The 22150-nt window shown below is 38.9% G+C and overlaps 1 non-coding gene across 1 annotated transcript; it reads right to left on the reverse strand.

The window, feature by feature from the left end:
• Positions 1 to 915: 915 nt before the first annotated feature.
• On the reverse strand, positions 916 to 1049 carry LOC129399220 (small nucleolar RNA SNORA61). Its single transcript, XR_008626995.1, has one exon. It is a non-coding gene; the product is annotated as a small nucleolar RNA SNORA61 (small nucleolar RNA).
• Between the last annotated feature and the right edge of the window lie 21101 nt (positions 1050 to 22150).

Below are 22150 nucleotides of genomic sequence, written 5' to 3' on the forward strand. Positions count from 1 at the left end.
AAACTCCACTGGAATTTCATAGGGATTACATTGAAACTGTATAATACCTAGGAAAGGATGACCATTTTAACAATGTTAATTCTTATGGTTGTATGATCCTAGGAATAAGTTCATTGCTTTTACATTATACAAGTTAATGGCATAAAATTATTTACAGTCATTATTTATAATCTTTTGTATCTGTGGTATCAATTGTAACCATTCCCTTTAATTTCTGATTCTATATGTTAGAGGTTCTCTTTCTTAGGAATTCTAGCTGTTTGTCAATCTTGCTTATCCTTTTGAAGAAATAGTTCTTGGTTTCATTGATCTTCTGTATGATTTATTAAATTTCTGTTTTATATATTCTGTTCTGTCTTTATCATTTTCTTCCTTCAACTGAGTCTGGTTTTCATTTTTTGTTCTTTTTTCTAGTTCTTTAATATTTAAAGCTATATTGCCTGAGATTTTTCATGTTTTCTGATGCAAGTCTGATTGCTATAACTATCTCCTTTACCCTATTTTTTATTGTGTCCCATACGTTCTTATTGTTTATATTTTTATTTTCATGTGTTTCCAGAACATTTAAAATTTTTATTCTTTAATTTCCTCACCTACCCTGTAGCCTGCTTAGTGCTCACATGTTTTGGTTTTGTTCAGATTTATTTTTGTGGTCTACTTCTAGTTTTGTTTTATTGTGACTTGAAAAGATCTGATATGATTCATTGTCATGAATGACACTTGCTTTGTGTCCCAGCATGTGGTATATCCCTCCAAATGTTTCATGTTAACCTCAGAAGAATGTGTAGTCAGTTTTTGGGGTTGAAAAGTCCTGTAAATAGGAAATGAAATCTTAAAGTCTACAATGCTCATTTGGTTAAATTCCTCATTTAAGGTTATTTCCTGGTTGGTTTCTCTTTTTCTTTCTTGTGTTTAGCTTGTTTTAAATTAGCCAATGTGCTACATGGTAGATTATGAGTCCTATGAGGTCAGTTTCAGTATTTACTACTCCTCCTTTAAGAATCACCAAAATCGTTGTCCAGATCTGATAAAAAATGGAACGGGAGGGTTCCTGGTTAATTTTCTGTCTGCTTGATATACCCATTGATTAGAGGTGGATTATCTTCCTTATTAGCATTTTCTTTCTATCAATATGCTTATATTTCAGTGTTTCCCTTGCTGCATATTTATTAATAAATATTAAACCCTGTTAAATTAATCTCTTAAACATTATAGAATGTATCTCCCTCTCTCCAGGCACATTTGTTAACTTAGAGTCTATTTTATCTGATTAAACATGGCTGATGCTCATTTTTTTTTAGTTTACGTTTTACTATTTTGATGCCATATTTATCATTAGAGCTCAAATGGCCCTCCTATACACTGCAGAAAATCAGATTTTTTTTTTCTGATCCATCGCACCACTCTGTGCATTTTCATTGATGTGTTAAAGCCTTTGATGTTTAGTATAAAATATTTATTGCCATTGCTCTATGTCGATTCTGATTGCTACTACAGCCTGTCTCTGTTCATTCATTCTCCTAGTCTCTTTCCTCATACTTTGATATTTACCTTTTGTATAATGATGAGGTTCATTTACCTCTTTTGATTTGTTTTTGTTGTTGCTGTTGTTATTGTTATAAGTCACTTTATAGTTTTCTAATTCTATTTCAAATTGACTGTTCCTCTTGCTATCGTCCCTATGTTTCATGTTATCTTCACATTTCAAGTTCACTAGCTATCTTGAACTGACTGATTTAATCTGAGCTTCTATCATACTATTGAGCCTTTATACTATATCTTTTATGTTTAGTAACTATATTCTTTAGTCTATGAATTCCATTTAGGTTTTTCTTATACTTTTCTCTTTGCTTGTTATTCTTTTTCTCTTATATCATCTTAGCCAGCATCATTATGACCGTCACTTTTAATTTGTTTTTATTTTATAAATTACTTCACAATATTTGAATACATTTAATATTCAAACACCAATCCCTCCACCATTACACCTTCCCACCATCAAATTCGGGATGCTTCCATCCCAAACTCAAAGCCCTGTCCCAAAACACAAACGAAAGAATATAGTTTGCATTGTCTGTTATGAAGAACTGCTGAACATGCTTACAAAAAAGTGTTCATGTAGAAAACAGTTTGAAGATTGTTCTATTTTGGCAGGAGCCATTAATCCATTCTATAGGATATCACTAACATGATGTTAAAGTTTGGTACATATGTCTAAAAATATGTATATATGCATATATATGTATATATTTCCCTCTATGACTTGTTGCCTACTGTCTGAACCCCATCAAATATGGTGCGGGAATTGTGGAAAATGGGAAGGGAGTGTCTTACGATGTGTTGCAGCTGGCCACATATCCAGGAATATGTTCACTCATGTATGAGGCTCGGCTGGAATGTGTGGAAAGCAGCCTGGAGCGTGGTGATGGTTGGGTTGTGGAGGTCGGCTGCTGGGGCTGGGTCCCTTGTGGCAGGGAGGGCTCTCACCTGTCCCCCTCTGGTGCACCCTGAGTGAAAACAGCCTGGCTCGGAGTCCGGTGGCATGGTTATAAGGTCCTCATTTTAGTCTCCCTTCGGGGAGAAGCAGCCATGAGTTCTGGAGAATGGCCGATCTGACCATCACTTTTAAGTTATTAACTCTGCCATGTTATGTTAGAAGTTTTTTCTTATTGTTTATGTTTTTGGGTTTGAGGCCACACCCATTGGTGCTCAAATCTGATTCCTGTCTCTGTGCTCAGATATCACTCTGAAGATACTCAGGCAGTCCTTGCTGTCAAGGGTCAAACTTGTGTTGACAGCATCAAGGACAGCACCCTACTGGCAATACTCTCTGTCCTGTCACCAGAGTTTGTCTGGATTCTTTAGCATGGGTGAATTCTTCCATCTTTTCATTATGCTTGGCAATAATGAAACAGCAGTGTGTGTTTATCATGGGCAGAAGTAGGGGTTTCATTGTCGAGTGGGTCTGGGGGGTGACTGGAAGTGTATGTTGGCACAGGCCTAGGTAGCATCCTGGAAACTAAAGATGAGCTGCCGGGGTAATAAATAGGCACTCAGCAACAAAGGTCTGGGAATATCAGTAAAAGTGGAAACATCTGGACCTGGATAGAGGTTGTGAGTCTGTCTAGAGGAAGGCAAGGAAGGACACTGGAGACCCAAGCCCCATTGGTAGCAGAATACATCCTACGTGAGTCTTGGCAGACAGTGCAGTACAAATGACCAAGAACTAATTGGGAGCTTAGCAGGCAGTGGGACCACTTTAAGTCCTCATGATGCTTGCAAGCTGTAGGAGTGTAACTTACTTGCTACCAAGCAAAGTGGGGCTAGCTGGCTTCAGACCTATTTGTCCACCATTTATAGATATCCCTCCGTCTCTAGGTAGTTTGACTACTTGCTATGGAGTGGTGAAGTTCTCATCAGGGATTTGCCTCAGTGTCTAGTAGTATGCAGAGGGGTTTCCTATAGCATCCACTAGTGCTGTCAACAAAGTTGTGAGAAGTGGACGAGACTGTACCTGTCAACCTCTCTAACCGTGGTTTATTTCCTATGGTTTCTCCTCTGACAATACTGTATAAATTCTAGGATTACTTTTCCTATGGTTAAAGTGTTATTTAGATAAACATTGCTGCTTCAGCTCCAGTGCAAATGGATCTGCTCAAGAACTTTTAGAGGGCTGGATTTACTTCTTCTTTAGGCTTTCCTGAACTCACTTCTCTTCCCACTAGCTCTCAAACTGGAGTCCAGAGCTCTCATCTTCATGATGCTGGATTATAGGATTGGGATGTCAGCTATTTGACACAAACTGCACCCTGGTACTAAACAAAGTTCTACACCTAAAAAATCTCTTGTCCACTGAAGCTTGTAGCACTGCCATGGGTTTCTTTTTTTTTGGCAATGGCTTCTCTATCCTATTTTCCTGAATGCTATCTTTTAAATCTCTCACTCACTATGGAACTTCTATCTTTTTCAATGTCAGTTTGACGTTTTCAGACCACTCTAAATGTCTGTGTAGATTTACTATGATCACAGTGGAGGTCTGTTTTTAGAATCAGACAGACCTAAAAACTAGTCAGATAGTCAGATTTGCAGTTTACTGGGATTCAGCGGTGGTTGATCTGTATTATAAAATGATATTAAATTTCAATTTCTTCACCCATTTGCTATTATCAATAGTAGCCATCTCATAAAATTGCGAAAATGCAATGAGTTTATTGTAAACAACCTTAGCCTGCTTTTGTCATGATGTGTCTTTGAGTAAAAGCCACCATTTATTAAATTCCAGTATTGCTTAGAATCTGGACACACACAAACTTTATTTTTTTTAATTTTAAAAATTTTATTGAATCACAAAATCGACCATGAGATAGTTACAAGCTTTCATGTTTGGGTTACAATCTCACAATGATCAAACACCCATCCCTCCACCAGTGCACATTCCCCACCACCAATATCCCGGGTATACCCCCCTTTCCCACCCTCCCCCTGCCTTTAAGGCAGGCAATATTGCCCATACTCTCTCTCTACTTTTGGGCATTATAGCTTGCAACACAGACACTGAGAGGTCATCATGTTTGGTCCATTATGTACTTTCGGCGTGCATCTCCCATCCCAACTGGTTCCTCCAGCCATCATTTTCTTAGTGATCCCTTCTCTATTCCATCTGCCTTGTCCCCTCTGCTCATGAAGCAGTCTTCCAGCTATGGGGCAAGCCCCCTCGCCATTGTATCTACCGTCCTTGGGTGTCAGCCTCATGTGATGCTACCCCACACTCCATAAATGAATGCAGTCATTCTATGTCTGTCCCTCTCTTTCTGACTCATTTCACTTAGCATGATACTGTCCATGTTTATCCATTTATAAGAAAACTTCATGACTTGATCTCTCCTAACAGCTGCATAGTATTCCATTGGACACACACAAACTTTAGAGGTCACATTACCCCCATAAGGTGAGATTCACACTGGAGAGGAGACTGAAGCAGGAATGAGATTGATTCAATGCCTTCCAACTTAGTAAACAACAAATCTGGCTGCTATAGCTCCTGATTTTTACTTGTGTTAGAATATATGGAAATCACAAATGTGAAATTTACATCTGCACACCTCAGTAAAATTGAGTGACCAATTCAGAGGAAAAGGCCATCAACAATAGGAAAAGAAATGCATCTTCCTATCGTGTATCTTTGGGAAGGGAAGAGCAGAATTTTCCCTGTTATCATGCCCATCAGAGGATTACCTGGTCATATATCTTGTTAAAGAGACAGATAAAGGAATAGAAAGATGCACAATCATAGACACAGAGATTCCACAATAGTTGCCATAGGGATTCTGTTGGAGTCCTGTGGTTCTATTTCATTCTGTACATGATTTTACACAGAATAAGTGGACTAACCTTCATTTTGTAAGACATTTACAAGTCTTGAAACAATCTCTGAAGACAACTTGGTTATCAGGAATAAAATATACTTTGTTCATTAATATTTGAAATGGGATTCTGTGTCACTCTTCTAATCTGGCAAATAAGTTCACTAGTTGCTTTCACTGTCATTAAGAATATTCATTTCAGCCAAAGATAATAGGACCTAAGTCTATAGAACTGATCAGACCATGGGGGAGAGTGGGGACTTTGACACCTGAAACAATGAAGGGAATGCTCTGCTGTGTATCCTCTGGAGGATATGGTATTATAACATTATCAGTGTGAAGACCTATCATTAACAGTACTATAAATCACAGTGAATATGATAATTTTTAAAAAAATAAAAAATAATTAAATTAAAATTTCTTTCAAATCATGTTAATATTAGGCAATCTTATATCAAAATAACTGTTGGAAATGAGGTCTGTTAGTGGTACCATACCTCATATCCCTGAAACCTTCCATCCTAAAGTAAGTTCCTCTAGACTCTTGCCTTATTCTTGACTTAATATGACACTAAACTCATATTTGAATGTGGAGATAAGCAAACGCCCACAGCTCCTGTTCAGTCCCAAATAATCCTTATGCCTCTAAAACCTCCCTTTCTGATCATCAAAGTTCAGAGCATTTTCAGGGCCAGAAAGATAGTACAGAGTTAAGGTGCTTGCTTTGCATGTGGCTAACCAGGTTTCAATCTCTAGTGCCCCATATAAACATCCCCCAGGCCTTCCAGGAGTGATCCCTGAGCACAGACCCAGGAATAATCCCTGAGAACCATGAGGTATGGCCCTAACCTACACACACACACACACACACACACACACACACACACACACACACACACACACACACGTACATCAGAGCATTTTCATTTTCCAAAGAAGAAATTTCTCATTACTTCTTCACTAAACCACACCCCCCAGTTACTCTTCTCTTCTCCCACCCTCATAAGAGTTAGTTTTTTGTCTCCCCACTTGACCCAGAATTGGGAACTATATTCTCCATGTCTCCAGTGGTCTCGCAAATTTCTTTTCCCTTTTTAACAATTTCCTGTATTTTTCAGGCTTGCGCTTTTTAGCCCAAGCTAAACCTAAATTCCAGGGGCAGGAACAATAGTACAGCGGGTGAGGCCCTTGCTTTGTATGTAGCCAACTGGGTTCTATCCCCAATATCCCATGTGGTCCCCAGAACCCACCATGAGTAATCCCTGAGTGCAGAGCCAGGAGTAAGCACTTTGCAGAGCTGGGTGTGACACACTCCCTCCAAAGGAAAAAAATATATATAAACCTAAATTCTTTTTTCCTGCTATCATCAACCAATCCCCTCACAATAATCACCAAACATTAATCTGAACCTTCTCCAGCCCTAGTTTTTCCCACATACAGGGTGGTTTTAGAGTTTGTTTGAGCGCCATGAAATGTCTTTCCCCACAATTCCAAGGCTTTGTCACTCCAATAACCTGCAAATTCTACTCTAGTTTATCACCTACGTATCGAACCACACCCTGAAACTTGCTGTCCCATAAGTCACTTCATTATTGAAAACTTAATCTCCAGGATCCCACAGCCTGACCACACAACCTAATTAAACTTCCTGATTTCTCTGTCAATTCCCTTAAACTTGTTTTTCAGCTTCATTCAGAAAATGCTAATCTCTTGACCTCTTGCTCCCCATGCACCCATTTTTCCAGATCAATCACTTCCTTCCTGTCTCTACTTCTCTTCCTGCTCCAGTCTCACAATCTCTTTATGCTCTTATCAACAAGTTTAGTTTTTCTCATTTTATTTTGCTTTTTCAAAATAAGTCTGCTGAAATGCCCAAATTGAAACAGTTTTATAACTATTCTTTTCCTCTGAACCTACAGTTAGACATCCAGGAAAAGCAGGAGCCAGCATACTTCTACAAATGATTTTCATCCTAAGCTATTACTTAATGAGTTTTCTGTGCCTCCAGAAATGCTCCATGACATTGAAGCTAAAGGCATCTTCAAGGATGAAACACCACTGACCGTGCAGCAAGTGGATATAAAGATAAATAAATTAGACTACATTAAATTAAGTAGCTTCTGCACTTCCAAGGAAACTGTGACTTGGATACAAAAGCAGCTGATGGAATGGGATGAATTATTTAGTAAACACTCATCTGATAAGGGGTTAATATCAATCATTAATAAGGCACTGGTACTTACAAGAAAAACATACAACCCCATCAAAAAATGGGAAGATATGAACAGAAATTTTCTCAAAGAATAAATTCATATGACCAAAAGGCACATGAAGAAATGCTCTGCATCACTAATTATCAAGGAGATGAAATAAAAACAAGTGAGGTATCATCTCACACCACCACAGAAACTAGTGTACATCAAAAAGAACAAAACAAAAGTAGATAAAGTACCAAAAAAAGATGGTCTCTCAGTATCTGTATTGCAAACCATAATGCCCAAAAGTAGAGAGAGATTAAGAGGGAAATTGTCTGCCATAGAGGCAGAGGGAGAGGTGGGATGGGGTGGGGGAGGGGGGACTGGGGACATTGTTGGTAGAAAATGTACACTGGTGGAGGGATGGTGTTCGATTGTTGTCTGACTGAAACTCAAACATGAAAGTTTTGTAACTGTATTTCATGGTGATTCAACTAGAGAGAGAGAGAGAGAGAGAGAGAGAGAGAGAGAGAGAGAGAGAGAGAGAGAGAGAGAGAGAGAGAGAGAAACAAGAACAACCAGTGCTGGTGTGTATACAGAGAGAGAGATATTCTCACTCACTGCTACAAAGAATGTTGACTGGTTCATCCTTTCTGGAAAACAATATGGACATTGCTAAAAAAAAAAAAAAAAACTAAGAATTGAGGTTCTATCAGACACAGCAGCTCCACTTACTGGAATATAAACCAAGGGCCCCAAAGAAAATGGAGAATAGACATTTGCACCCCTATGTTCCTTGAAGCACTTCCTGCAATCACCGAAATCTGGAAACAACCCAAGTATTCAAGAATAAATGACTGGATAAGGAAACTATGGTATATATGCACAATGGAATTACAAAACATAGTCAGGTGCAGGAGCAATAGTATAGTGGGTAGAGTGCTTGCCTTACCGGATTCAATCCCTAGCATCCCATATGGTCGTCCATGGATTGCCAGGAGTAATTCCTGAGTGCAGAGTCAAAAGAAAAGAAAAGATAAATTCATGCAATTTGCCGCTATATGGAGGATTTGGAGAGCGTAATGCTAGTGAAGTTAGTCAAAGGAGAGAGACTGACACAGAATGATCTCTCTCACATGCAGGATATAAAGAAACATAATGATGGAATAATGAATACCCAAATACAGTGCCAACAAATAGCATGAGAACTGTATTCAGTAGGAAATATGCCACTTGGGGGGCTGGGAGATAGGTCAGGGAAGAGGCAACATCCATGGTAGAGGGAAGCACTCAACCAGGAGGAGGAGGTGGTACTGAAAGGTGGTACAGTGTTATGCATGAAATTCTATCAGCAGCAGTACTGTATACCACAGTGGAAAAACACACACATATATATGTATATAAATATGTATAAGCTTCTTATAGAAGCAAAAGTAGACAGGAGAGTGCAAGGCAAATGGGGCTAGGAGAGGGAGGTATTGGGTTTATTTTTTTTTTTTTTGCTTTTTGGGTCACACCTGGCGATGCTCAGGGGTTACTCCTGACTCTGCACTCAGGAATTACCCTTGACGGTGCTCAGGGGACCATATGGAATGCTGGGAATCGAACCCGGGTCAGCTGCATGCAAGGCAAACGCCCTACCAGCTGTGCTATTGCTCCAGCCCCAAGAGAGGAAGGTATTGGTGGAGAGAAATGGACACTAGTAAAGGGATCAGCGTTGAAACATTGCATGTCTAAAACCCATAACAACTTTGTAATTTTACGATGACTAAATAGAAATAAATTAATACATGAAATATCAAGAAAAAATGTTGTTAGGGCAAGGAGAAAGTACAGCAATTAAGGCCTGTACCTATCATACCTTCATTCTGGATTTGATCCCAGGCTAACACACGCTCCCCTAAAGCATTGCCAGGTACAGCCCCGAACACCACTATGGCCTGTCAGTCTCCCAAGCACCACTGGTGTGGCTCCCGTCTCGGCAATGCAAGACTGGAGTCGCAGCCTCAGGAACATCCTTGGGTTCTTGAATTGACTCACCTGTTCATCTGGCCAAGAATTACCCCCAGTTCTCCTGAGTACACTTGGGAGACCCGTCCCCTAAAAAAATTATTCATGTAGTTTTTTCTGTTTTTGCTTTTTTGGGTCACACCTGGTGATGCACAGAGGTTACTCCTGGCTTTGCACTCAGAAATTATTTCTGGCGGTGCTCAGGGGACCATATGGGATGCTGGGAATCGAACCCAGGTCAGCCATGTGCAAGGAAAACACTCTACCCACTGTGTTATTGCTCCAGCCCCCATGTAGTTTTTTAAAGAATCCAAAAAATTAAAAAGCATATAACCATCTCAAGAGAAAGAGATAAGCATTTGAAAAAATATCTTTTCTGAAAATTAAGAATAGAAATTAATTTCCCCAACCTGACAAAACGCAGCTATTAAAAAATCCCTAGAGCTATCCAACCTAGTAGTGAGAGCTTGAATATTTCTTCCCTGAGACTAGAATGTCAGTTCTTATAACTTATTATATGTTATGAAGGAGGTCTTAGCCAGGGCAATAAGGCAGGCAAGAGAAATAAAAAGGCATTGAGACTACAGGACTGGAAATAAAGAAAAAACATTGTCTTTATTCACAAGCAATATAGTCACCTCTGTTAAAACAAGTCTCATATTATATACAAAAATATTAAAACAAGCAAGTGATTTATACCAAGAATGCAAATGTCAAATTCAAGATAAAAATAATTTACATATTTTTTGCACTTGCAAAGAATAACAAGTAATGGAATCTTTTTATTTTGTGGTGGGAATCCACAAACAGCAGAGCTTAGGGCTTAATTCTTGCTCTTTGCTCAGGGATCTCTCTCGCCAGGTTTAGGGCACCATTCTGAATACTCAGAATCAAATTAAGGTTGACCATATGCAAGGCAAGCATCCTGCCTATTTTATTTTGGTTCTGGCCTCAATAAATTAAAATTTTTAAACTTCTACCTACAAATAGCACCCCCAAAAATGTACTACTGAAGGATAAATCAGATAAAAGCACTATCACTACCATTATTGTCCCGTTGATCCTCGATTTGCTTGAGCAGATCCAGTAACATCTCCATTGTTCCGAGCCCTGAGATTTTAGCAGCCTTTCTGTACTCATCCTTCCCAATAGTGCCACATTATAGGCTCTTTCAGTGTCAGGAGAATGAGACCCATTATTGATACTGTATTTGGCATATGAATACATCACGGGAACCTTGCCAGGCTCTCCCATGTGGGCAGGAAAACTCTCAGTAGCTTGCCAGGTTCTCTGAGAGGGAGAACTAGGCTATAAGATGTTTCTTCCAGGAGCTTGGTTTTATAGTCCCTGGATGTTGTCCATTGATGGAATTACACAGTGCTGGGGGAGTTTCTGGGTGTGACCGCCTAGTTTTACTGGAAAATTAAGGAGAAGAGAGCCAGTTCTAATCCGAGCAGGCTTGAATATACTGATAACTACTAAATATTTCTAAGAGACACTAAAAAGACTGAACAGAGAGAACTTTCACATTGTCAGCCAAGAAACTTAAATATTGTTTAGCATGTCGGCAATACAAGTTTGTGTGGTGCAAATTGTATGTTTAAAACTTCAAGCCTAAGTACGGCTAGGAGAGATTCCTGAACACAGTCTGCATCATGTGAGGACACAGCTAGAAGACAGTCTTCTATAAAACAGATAGAAGACTCTTACCACACACTGATTCTGCTAATGCCTTGAGCTTGGACTTCCCAGCTTAGTGAACTGTGAAAATTAAGTTTAGCTTGTTTTATATGCCACTAAATCCAAGTGTTTCTGTTATTTCAGGCTGAACTGACTTGCAACAGAGTCAATCCTTTTCCCCATTAGTGTAAAGATTCAATGCAATTCCCATCAATATCCCAGAAGGATTTTTGTAGAAATTGGCAATCTGATTAAAGGTTGCATATGGAAATTCTAAGGATCTAGAAGAGTGGAAGCAGCTTGAAAATAAGAACAGGGGTAGAAGACAAACACTCTGATTTCAACACTGATTTTATAGTCTTAGTTGTCAGAAAATTACAGAACTGGCATAGAGTAGACACACTGATATCAATAAAACAGAAATCTAGACATAAACATACCATGTATGCAGGTGAAAACATAATTAAATGATGAGACAGTCTTTAAACAAATGGTGATGAGACAATTTGATATTCATAGGCACAAAACAGAATTTGACCACACCTCATATTAGATGATAAATCTAATTCAAAATGGATCATAGGGTAAATTTTAAAACCTTTGGCTATAAAACTTTTAGATGAAAACATTGGAGAAAAACTTCATAATTTCAGGATAGGAAAGGCTTTTTGTTACTACACCAAATACATAATCCTTAAAAGAAAAAACTTGATCTCTTCAAAAGACATAAATTATCTACAGATGACAAAAAAGTCATACAAAGATGCTCAATATCACATAAGGAGATGCAAATTTAAGCCACAAGAAAATACTAAGATACATGTATCAAAATGGATAAAATTAAAAGGATCCAATGAAGCGTATCTTGGCAAGGATGCAGAATAACTGGTATTTTCATTAACTACTGATAAAAGTGCAAAATGGCACAACCAATTTAAAAACAGCTTTGCAGTTTGGGTTTTTTTTCATGTAATTCTGGGCGGCAGAGAGTACAGGAGTTAGGGCCTTGCTTTGCGGGCAGTGACCCTAGTTAAATCCCCAGCATCGCATATGATACCCTGCGCTCTGCCTGGAGTAATTCCTGATCACAGATACAAGAGTAGCACTTGAGCACTGCCAGCTATTCTGCAAACAAGGCTCTAATGTAAAAGCAATGTTTCTATTTGTTAATATAATATGCATCTCTCACAGTCCAATGATTATTCTCCTAGGTGTTTACCCAAGCTAAAAGAAAGCTATGTTTATATAAGAACTGTACATGAACCTGTATACTGTTCATTTGAAAAACCAAAAATAGGGACCAAAGGGGAAAGGGAACACATGTTCATCAAGTTAAATAGTAAATGTTTATTATTTATTATGCACACCACCACAAAGATAAACCTCAAAATAATTAGAATGAAAGAAGACAAAAACATGAATATAGTATGATTTCCTTCACGATAGCACAGCAGGTAGGGCATTTGCCTTGCACGAGGCCAAACTGGGTTCGTTTCCTCCATTCCTCTCGGAGAGCCCAGCAAGCTACCAAGAGTATCCCGCCTGCAAGGCAGAGCCTGGCAAGCTACCCATAGCGTATTCGATATGTCAAAAACATAACAGGTCTCACAATGAAGACGTTACTAGTGCCCGCTCAAGCAAATCGCTGAACAACAGATGACAGAGTACTACAGTGATACAGAGTTCTAGAAAATAAGAAGTAAACAGTATAACAAAAAGCAGATTACTGGTTTTCTAGAGTATAAAAGGACAAGAATTGAGAATTATGCAACACAAGTAAACTTTTAGGGAAGATGAGTATGCTTATTATCTTGATCATAATTATGTTGCACATATACAAAACATATGCTAATTTAATAGGATGGAGTTTATTCTATTAGAGACTTTATGTGCAGTTTATTATAGGTCAATTGTACTCAGTAATGCTCTCCTTAAATAAAAGCACTTGTGAGAAAGAAATTTAAAATGCATTGTTTTCCTAAGTGAGTACATTTGGTATTCATTACTTAAATCCTATTACAAACAAATTTATTGTGATATGCCTCATAAATGTATGTGGAAGATTGAATTGCTATTACAAGAAGTTAAACAGCTACTGTTCACCCTGCAGGTTGAAGATGGGTGTTGCACTGGGAATCCAAATCTTGGTTTCAGACCCAGTACATATTTGGGACACATCTCATTTCCTTATTCTTTTCTCTTACATTTTGTTTTTCTTTGCTGTTTGGGTCACATCTGGCAGTGTCAACAGTTTACTCCTGACTGCCCTAAGGGATCACTCCTAGACGTGCTTAGGAACCACATATGATGCTAGAGATATTCAGAACCCCAGGCAATTTAATGCAAGGCAAGTGCCTTACCCACTATACTATCTCTCTGGCCCCCTGGGACACACGTCAATGGGACTAGACTTTTAGGGAAACACAAACTTAAGTGGAAGGAAACAGCAATGGCTTTGGACTTTGATCAGAGAGTTTGCAGAACAATCTCCATTACCCAAAACACTTGCTGCTCCCAAATCCTATTTTGTTTTTGTATTGGGATCACACGATGACAGTGCTTTGGGGTTACACCTGACTGTGCTCAAGGATCACTCCTAGGATGCTCAAGGGACTGTATGTGATGTAGGAAATTGAATCGATCAAGTCAGCTAATAGATGTGCAAGGCAAACACCTAACCTGATGTACTCTCTCTCCAGTACTCTCCAGAACCCAACTATTTACAAGTTCTTACACAAATTGGAATATCTACTTGACCTTTTGGAGAGGGCCACATCATTTTTAATCTTGGACATTATATAGACACAAGCCCGCTACTTTTGGCACCCTTCCATTTATCCTTCCCAATAATACTTAACTGAGGTTGTGATCTAATTTGAAATTCTAATTTGCTGTGGATATCAAGTCACCTCTATTCTCCTTGATCTTTCCCTATCAAACTCATACATGGTTGGCTGACTTTAGCTCAAACATTTATTATTGATTCAGTTAAAATAAAGAGGACCATCAGGGTTTCTTTCCATTGAGCATATGATTCCAGTCAAAGAAAGCTTAGCCAGCTTGAGTTATATGGGGCTCCTTTTCTCAGAAAACACTGAGGATATGTAGGACATAGAAAGTGATGATAAATACAGATAAATATAAAGGCTGCAAGATAATGCAAAGTTGGCTCTGAATATAAATAATTATCATTATAAAAGCATGTCTCTTTTCCTAGCTTTAATGTTTAATTTCCTGCTGTTATTTCTACTCTTTTGCAAACCAGATTGATATCACATATTTTCTGTAAACAGATACAATTAATACTTCATAATTATGTGGTTGTAAGAATTTTACAATTACATAACTCATCCTGGCTCTCAATGATTTTCTCGAAGCATGAAATTGAAAAGGAAAAAAAAAAGATAAATTGTTAACTCCCCAGTCCTGATTACTTAATTTTTAATTAATTTTCAGTCATTAAAAAAATTTAAATGCAGAAATATAGTAACCATGTATAATGCATAATAACATGACAAACACGAATTGTGCATTGTCTTAAAATTATGTTCTTAGCCTTACAGAATTCCCAAGATGTAATAAAATGTTTCTTTATTTAAAAGATGATCTTCCTACAGACCACTTCAAAATTGTGTATTGATTCTTGAGATGTTTCTATTTTGTAGCACACTTCAGTTTCTTCATCTAAAATGATACCATATTATTATTTATTCAGTAAACATCTGATTTATTCTTCTACCAGCCTATGTAAGAAGCTTCTATTAGGTTAGAGAGATAATAGTGCCAGAAAAGTACTTTTGCTGCAGGCAGCAAACCCTAATCCCAGGATTATATATAACCCTTGAGCACTACCAGGAATGAATCCTGAGCACAGAGACATGAGGAAGCCCTGAGCAACACTGGGTGTAGGCAAAACCCAATAATAGAAGAAAGAGGAAGAGGAAGGAGAGGAAGAGGAAGGAAAGAAAGAGGAATGTACTATCAAATAAATCTAGAAAACAGAGAGGAGTGACAGATTTCAATTAGGAAACTAACAGTGGATTAAAAAGAACCCTTTATACAATTAAATCATAAAGCTTGTGAGTTTTTTTTTTCTTTTTTGGCCCCACTCATAGAAAACACTATTGCTACTGGCAGCCCAGCATTTTCTCTCTCAAGAAGAGAAATGTGATAGAGTTGGCACACCAATGCACTCGGTGGATTTTCCAAATTCCAACTGAGCCATACTTTCTATGCTGAGCTTTGGCGATGGGAATTGCTACCAAGTAGGAAGTAAGATAAAACACTGGGCTAACTTCACTCTAGGCCACTGACTTATCTAAATCCCCATACCCAGAAAGAAAAAAACATTATAAGACAACATTAGCCTTCATTTTGCTCTGGAGTTTTGCTTGGGTTTATCATTTCATACCTCTTTGACTCCTAAGCAACATGAAATGAATAAAATTCTTCACAACTTGCATACGAAAGGCATATCTCTCTAGCCCTTACACTCCCTTTGAATAAGTACACTATCCCAACTAGGGTTCCTTGGGACTGTCCATTGTTCTCATACTACAATTAGCCTATAAATGTCCAGGGTAAGTGATGACCCTTCAAAAGGGTCAACAAGATCCCAAAGTTTATCACAATAATCACAATGGGATTAACTATCTCAGATAAATCAGAAACGCATGGGCAGAACAGCAACTTCTAAATATGAACTTGGAAATCTCCATTTTTCATGTTGTCTGCCACTGCCATAGAGAAGATGGTTGAGGAAGGTGGGGGTGGATAAGAAATCAGCTAACAAGATTGTTCAAATTTTCAGAGATAAAATGAAAGATATTCATTAAATCTTTCTTTCAAACTCAAAATAAAACTTCAAATTATTCTTCCTAGTGCTACCTTCATTTTGGTGTAAAATATATGTGCCCATTTAAGTTTCTCTCTGGAACTGATGTCTCAAGAATCCAAGATTATCTTTAACCTACTATCCTGAATGAAGTCTAAGGTAAAATGCAATGGCATATGAAGACAATGAAAAGAATGACCACTGTTTATTGATGACTTACCACTGTCCAGGCATGGATCTAACAACCATATGCAGTAGTTACTAATGTTATCACTATTTCAAGGATGAGATACTGGGGTTAGAGGGAGAAGCTAACTCCTCTTGCACAGTAACTGATTCAAGCAAGTTTCCTGAGAAGCCATCTATCTATGAGGCTGGCTCCTCCAGGCTTCCTTCATTACCCCCTCCCCAGAGATACAGTGCACCCTTACTCCCTTGTAATATGATTATTTGTCTGCACATCCATTTTTCCAATGACACTGAACTCCCAGAAACTGGAAATTATTTCCTTGGCTTTTTTTTTTTTTTGGATCACACCTGGCGATGCACAGGGGTTACTCCTGGCTCTGCACTCAGGAATTACCCCTGACGGTGCTCAGGGGACCATATGGGATGCTGGGATTAGAACCCGGGTCAGCCGCGTGCAAGGCAAATGCCCTACCCGCTGTGCTATCGCTCCAGCCCCCTTCCTTGGCTTTTTGTACTCACAAAACCTGTTTCATTGCTTGATATATATGGTAAGGACTCAAGAAAGGTACATGACTAAATGGACAAATAAATAAATGGATGGATAAAGTAAACCTTTGGGGTGGGGGACGGGAAGGAGCTAATATGGAGAAAACTTACCCAAGAGTCATTCTAAAATTTATTTTAGATTTAATATGTCCATAATACTCTCTCAATGCTAGCCAACTTTGACCGTGAGTGTGGAAATGTTGGACTGCAGCTGAATCTCACGAAGACAATGTTCATGAGAAACGGACTAGTTCTTGATGTTCCATTTGCTCTCAATGGAACAAACATCTCCCAGTGCAGCAGTTATGTGTACCTGGGTCGAGAACTCAACATGATGAACGACCTGGCACCTGAGCTGTGCAGGAGGAAGAGAGCGTCATGGAATGCCTTCAAGAGTGTTGAAGAAGTTGTTAAGAGGACAAAGAAACTCCGGCTCTGGGCACATCTTTTTGACTCCACTGTTCTTCCTGCACTAATATATGCCTCAGAGACCTGGGCCCTACAAAAACAGGATGAGAACGCTATTAGGGTATCCCAAAGAGGAACGGAAATAGCTATGCTTGGTGTATCACGTTTCACTCAAGTGAGAGAAGGAATCCGGAGTTCTGACCTCCGTTGACGATCGAGGATCAGGGACACTGCCTCATTTGCCAAGGTGTGGAAGATCAGATGGGCTGGACGCATAATGCGATTTAAAGACGACTGCTGGACTAGAACTGTTACCGACTGGATTTCACGGGATGTCAAAAGACCGAGTGTACACCCACCTACGAGATGGTCCGACTTCTTCATCAAAACTCTGGACAAACGGTTTGAGGCTCTTCCTGTTTCTGGAGCGAGCAGATACCATTGGGCTACACTAGCACAAGACAGGGGCAAATGAGACGTTACTGGCACCTGCTCGAGCAAATCGAAGATCAATGGGATGACAAGTGATACAAGTGATACTCTCTCCCAAGCCCCCATATCTATCAGAAGAGCCAGTAATATATTGTCAAAGAGAATGGCCTGGAACTGCAAGGTACAGGGGGAAGAACAATGAATTTAAAGTCCAACTGTAGTTGTAAACCTAACTTTATTGACCACAGGCAAATCAGTCAGCCAAATGAGCAGCCCTGCCTCATCTTTGAGAGATCCCCCACACTCATACATTTTCTTTACAAGTGCATATGCTGTTTTAGAAGTCAAATTGTATGCCAATCCATTTAATATATATAAACAATAACAATAATATTAATTACTATAATAGATGCAAATTATACAAGCCTTGATACACTGGCTATCTACAAGCTGTATGACATGGGGTGGGGCGGGGGGGCAGGAGATAAACACCTGATTCTATGTGCACATACCAAGCACTGTGTGGAAGCACTTCATGTATGCAGTCTCACTTAAGCCTGACACCAGCCCTTGGAAATGTAGGTACTATTTTTTTGGGGGGGTCATACTCAGCAATGCCTGGGAGTTACTCCTGATTCTGCATTCAGGAATTACTCCTGGAAATGATAGGGTGAGGGGGGACATATGGGATGCTGGGGATGGAACCCACATTTGCCACATGCAAGGCAAATGCTCTTCCCTCTCTACTGTTTCCCCGGCCCAAGTACTATTATTCTAACTTTATAAATGCAAGAAACTCAACCCTCAGGGATTGGATGACTTGCCCAAAACTATCTGTATTAGGTCAGTTGGGGTTTTCCGCCATAGAATAGCTGTTGTCATTGTATAAAATTGTATAGGAATTTAAACTTATGGTTTGAACCTCTGAATGTGGGAATTCAGAAAAACTTTGATGCTTTATTGAATTACAATCTACTACAGAGGAGCCAATGATGTACCTTGTTCAAGTTCAGACCCAACAGAAAGACAGCCACATGGCTGACACTAAAACCATGACAAATTTACTACTGATATAAGCTGGGATGAAGGTCTGCTTTGACTTGGCAGCCTCAGTGAAATTCCTTATGTGCTGCTTATTATTCTGCCTTATCCCCACTGTCAGAGGCATCACTCAATATTAACAAGCTGTGCTCCATGCAGACAGCTCACCTTGTAGCAAAGAGCAGATGAGAAAGCACCTTTCATTGACAAACAAAAGTAAGAGAGGCACACGGGAGCAGAGATGAACATGATCATTTCTTACTCCCAACTTATCAGAGGGCTAAATCATGGTTTGTGGTTGTGACATAGTGACCAAGAGAGGCTAAAGTGTCCATCCTGTTACCTATCTCCCTATGGCATGGAGTGAATTTCTTGTCCCTTTATGGAAATAGGATGATTGGGAGATAAAACCAATTTTTTTTGTTTGCTGTTTTAAAAATAGAGTAAGGAATTGACTGTTTGGAACTAAGGCCAATGAGGATGGACTTACTCTTTTACTCACAATAATTATAGAAACCAATAAGAATCCTTAGCACACATTCACCAATATTTGAAGACTCTTCAAATTGTCAGGCCAATTTAGAGGAATGCCTCCTGCCCTCAAATGTAAAAGCAGTAACTTAAAGTAATGAAGATTCAAATTAATCCTTCCCTGCCTATATTCACAAAATACATAAATTTTTCCTGAACCACCCAACTTTCTTATAGCTATTTCCCTTTAGTCAGCTGAACTGAGTCAGAATGTGGTTGTGTTTCACCATGTTAAAGGAATGTTGTCTGGGCCATACATATCCTTTTGTGAAAAACCAAATATATGTGAGGTGTGAAGAAAATAGAGCCTCTGCAGGAACTTTGCTTCTTATGAAGATTAATAGTAAGTGTGTAAGCAAAAAAAAGTATTTTAAGATAATAATAAACACTATGAGGGAGAAAAGTAAGAAATACTGCAACAATGAAAGGCCCTTAGGTGAGTGCATCATGAGAAGAAATTGGCAGCAATATCTGAGGAAGAAGCAATCCTTGCCAATGGAAATAGCACTGAGCCCCTGAAATGGACATGAGCTTAATGTATGCTCAAGATACAGAGAGAAGGTGAGAGTTGAATAGAGGTGGGAGGGAGCAAAGGCCAGGCAAGGAGGCAGGAACATTGTAAGATTTGTAGGCAATGCAAAGGAGTTTAAGTTCTATTAGTAGCATAATGAAATCATTGAAGGGCTCAACTAGAAAATTGGGAGAAGGAACCTACCAAAAGACTTATTTTTGAGGGGAGCAAGGGGTAAGGTGTGAGGCTCCAGTGATTCCAGATAGATAATATAGTATAAGGGACAAGAGTACAGCACTGCTCAGTCCCTGATGCTGGAGATTTCCTGAACCACTGTCCCAGTCTCAAGGGCATCCAGGACCACACCCAGCAATACTCAGATACCATGTGGTGCTGGGTGTCAAAGTGAACACCGCTGCATACAAGGTATGTTCCTTGAGATTATACTATCTTTCTAACCCTGACAAAGATTCTTGAAACTCCAAAAGACACTGACTATAGGTAAGCAAGAAGAGAGATCAACTGTGAGCTTCTTGTGGCTCAGACTAGGGTATGAAACTCAGAGTTTATGAGAACTAGTAAGACTCAGATTATATCTAAAAGATAGAATCAGTGAGAGAGTCTTGTGAATTGAATGTGAGTGGGAATAAAGAGGAAAATGAAGGGCAATTCCTAGACCGAGTATCTGACTACTCAATGATACTATCAACTACCTTGCAAGGTATTTCAAAATGTGAAGCAAGGGTGGGATGGACTCACACTTCCTTGATCATATTAAATTTGAGAGCCTGTAAATTATCTCAGAGAAGATGATAAAGAGATCAATGAACATGTTTTAGGCTTAAGGAAGAATTCTGAACTGAAAGATACATATTTGAGTTATTGGAACATGGTTATATCAGTTATGTGAGAAATAGGAATAGAAACAGTGCTTCTGGGAATCTTCAATATTCAGAGACTTGTAGAGAAGAGCACACAAAAGAAGTTGATGGAAGGCTCACTTTGAGTTTATAGATAAGGAAGTCAGACAAGATTGTTTATCAAGGAGGGGACTGTTGGGGGCTGGAGCGATAGCACTGTGGGTAGGGCATTTGCCTTGCATGCGGCCAACCTGGGTTCGAGGCCCAGCATCCCATGTGGTCCCCCAAGCACCACCAGGAGTAATTCCTGAGTGCATCACCAGGTGTGACCCAAAAAGTAAAAAAAAAAGGAGGGGACTGTCACCAGTGTCAAGTGCTTAAATGTAAAATAAAATTGGGGAGATAAATAGCTACTAGTTTATCAATCCATAGTACCCAACCATGGATAGTATAATATGGGTAATATAATAGTCCCCATATATTATATTATTTTGATATAATCTGTTTTAATAGAGTAGGGTGGCACAGGCATTTGTGCTTCTAAACTATTCTTCAATTTTAGGGTTGTGCAATTTTAGTGATTTGCCCCAAATCATAAATTATAAATCATCTTTTGTTTGTCCGTAGAGCATCCCTTGAAGGGCTCTGTAGTCTTCATGTTTTTCACTAATTCAAAACTCAAAGGGATTTTTTCTTTTAACATGATATAGAAGAAAAGAAAATGAAATAATAAAATCCATTGAACTTATCTCTAGGTTTGTAAAAATTCAGCCACAATACTTGGTGGAACTAAGGATATCTTTGTGCCAGGAAAGATTGACATTTTCTCAGATTTCGCTATATGGTTTACCTCACTGAGCAGAAGAAGCTCTTGTAGGTCTGGTTTAACAACCTTTATTCAGTTCCAATTATAATCTGCCAAGGTTTGTTCCTGGTATCACATCATTCTTTCAGGTGATCAACTTTTCAAATGCAAAAGATAGAATACCTTTATTGAATAAGAAGTAATATTTAAAGTGTTGTTTGTTTTGTGGGGGTGGGTTTGTGGTCACATATGTTAGTATTCTGGGACAACATGGCTCTGTGCAGGGGATTAGGGAAATTGCAGAGCCCAGGATTAAATCCAGACTGCTGGCATCCTACACAAGCTCTCCAGCCTTTTGAGCTATCTCTGAAGCACCGAGAGTCAATATAATCATTTTTTTTACAGAACTCATTAAAACTCACAGTTTTTGAAGTAAAAGAAGTTTACTGGGAAATCAAATGGAGGGAAGGAGGGAAGTAGATCTTGATACGTGCTCAAGAGAAAAGCCAGAATGGAGCGGCCACTACACTCCTCAAGTGGGGATGGTCAGGGCATTTCCCCAGATTGGAGAAATGGGGAAGTAAAAAAAGTGAAAATGTTCATACCTCAAGATGGGAGACAAAGGGGGTATGTGTCAAAACTCATATTTTGAAAAACTCATATATCAATTTCATGTCTTAGGAAAAGAACAAAGGACTTTCTTTATGTGTATGTATACACATATGAATGCACAATGTCATACATA

This window comes from Sorex araneus, chromosome 10 (assembly GCF_027595985.1).
Source record: "Sorex araneus isolate mSorAra2 chromosome 10, mSorAra2.pri, whole genome shotgun sequence".
Classification (NCBI taxonomy): Eukaryota; Metazoa; Chordata; class Mammalia; order Eulipotyphla; family Soricidae; genus Sorex; species Sorex araneus.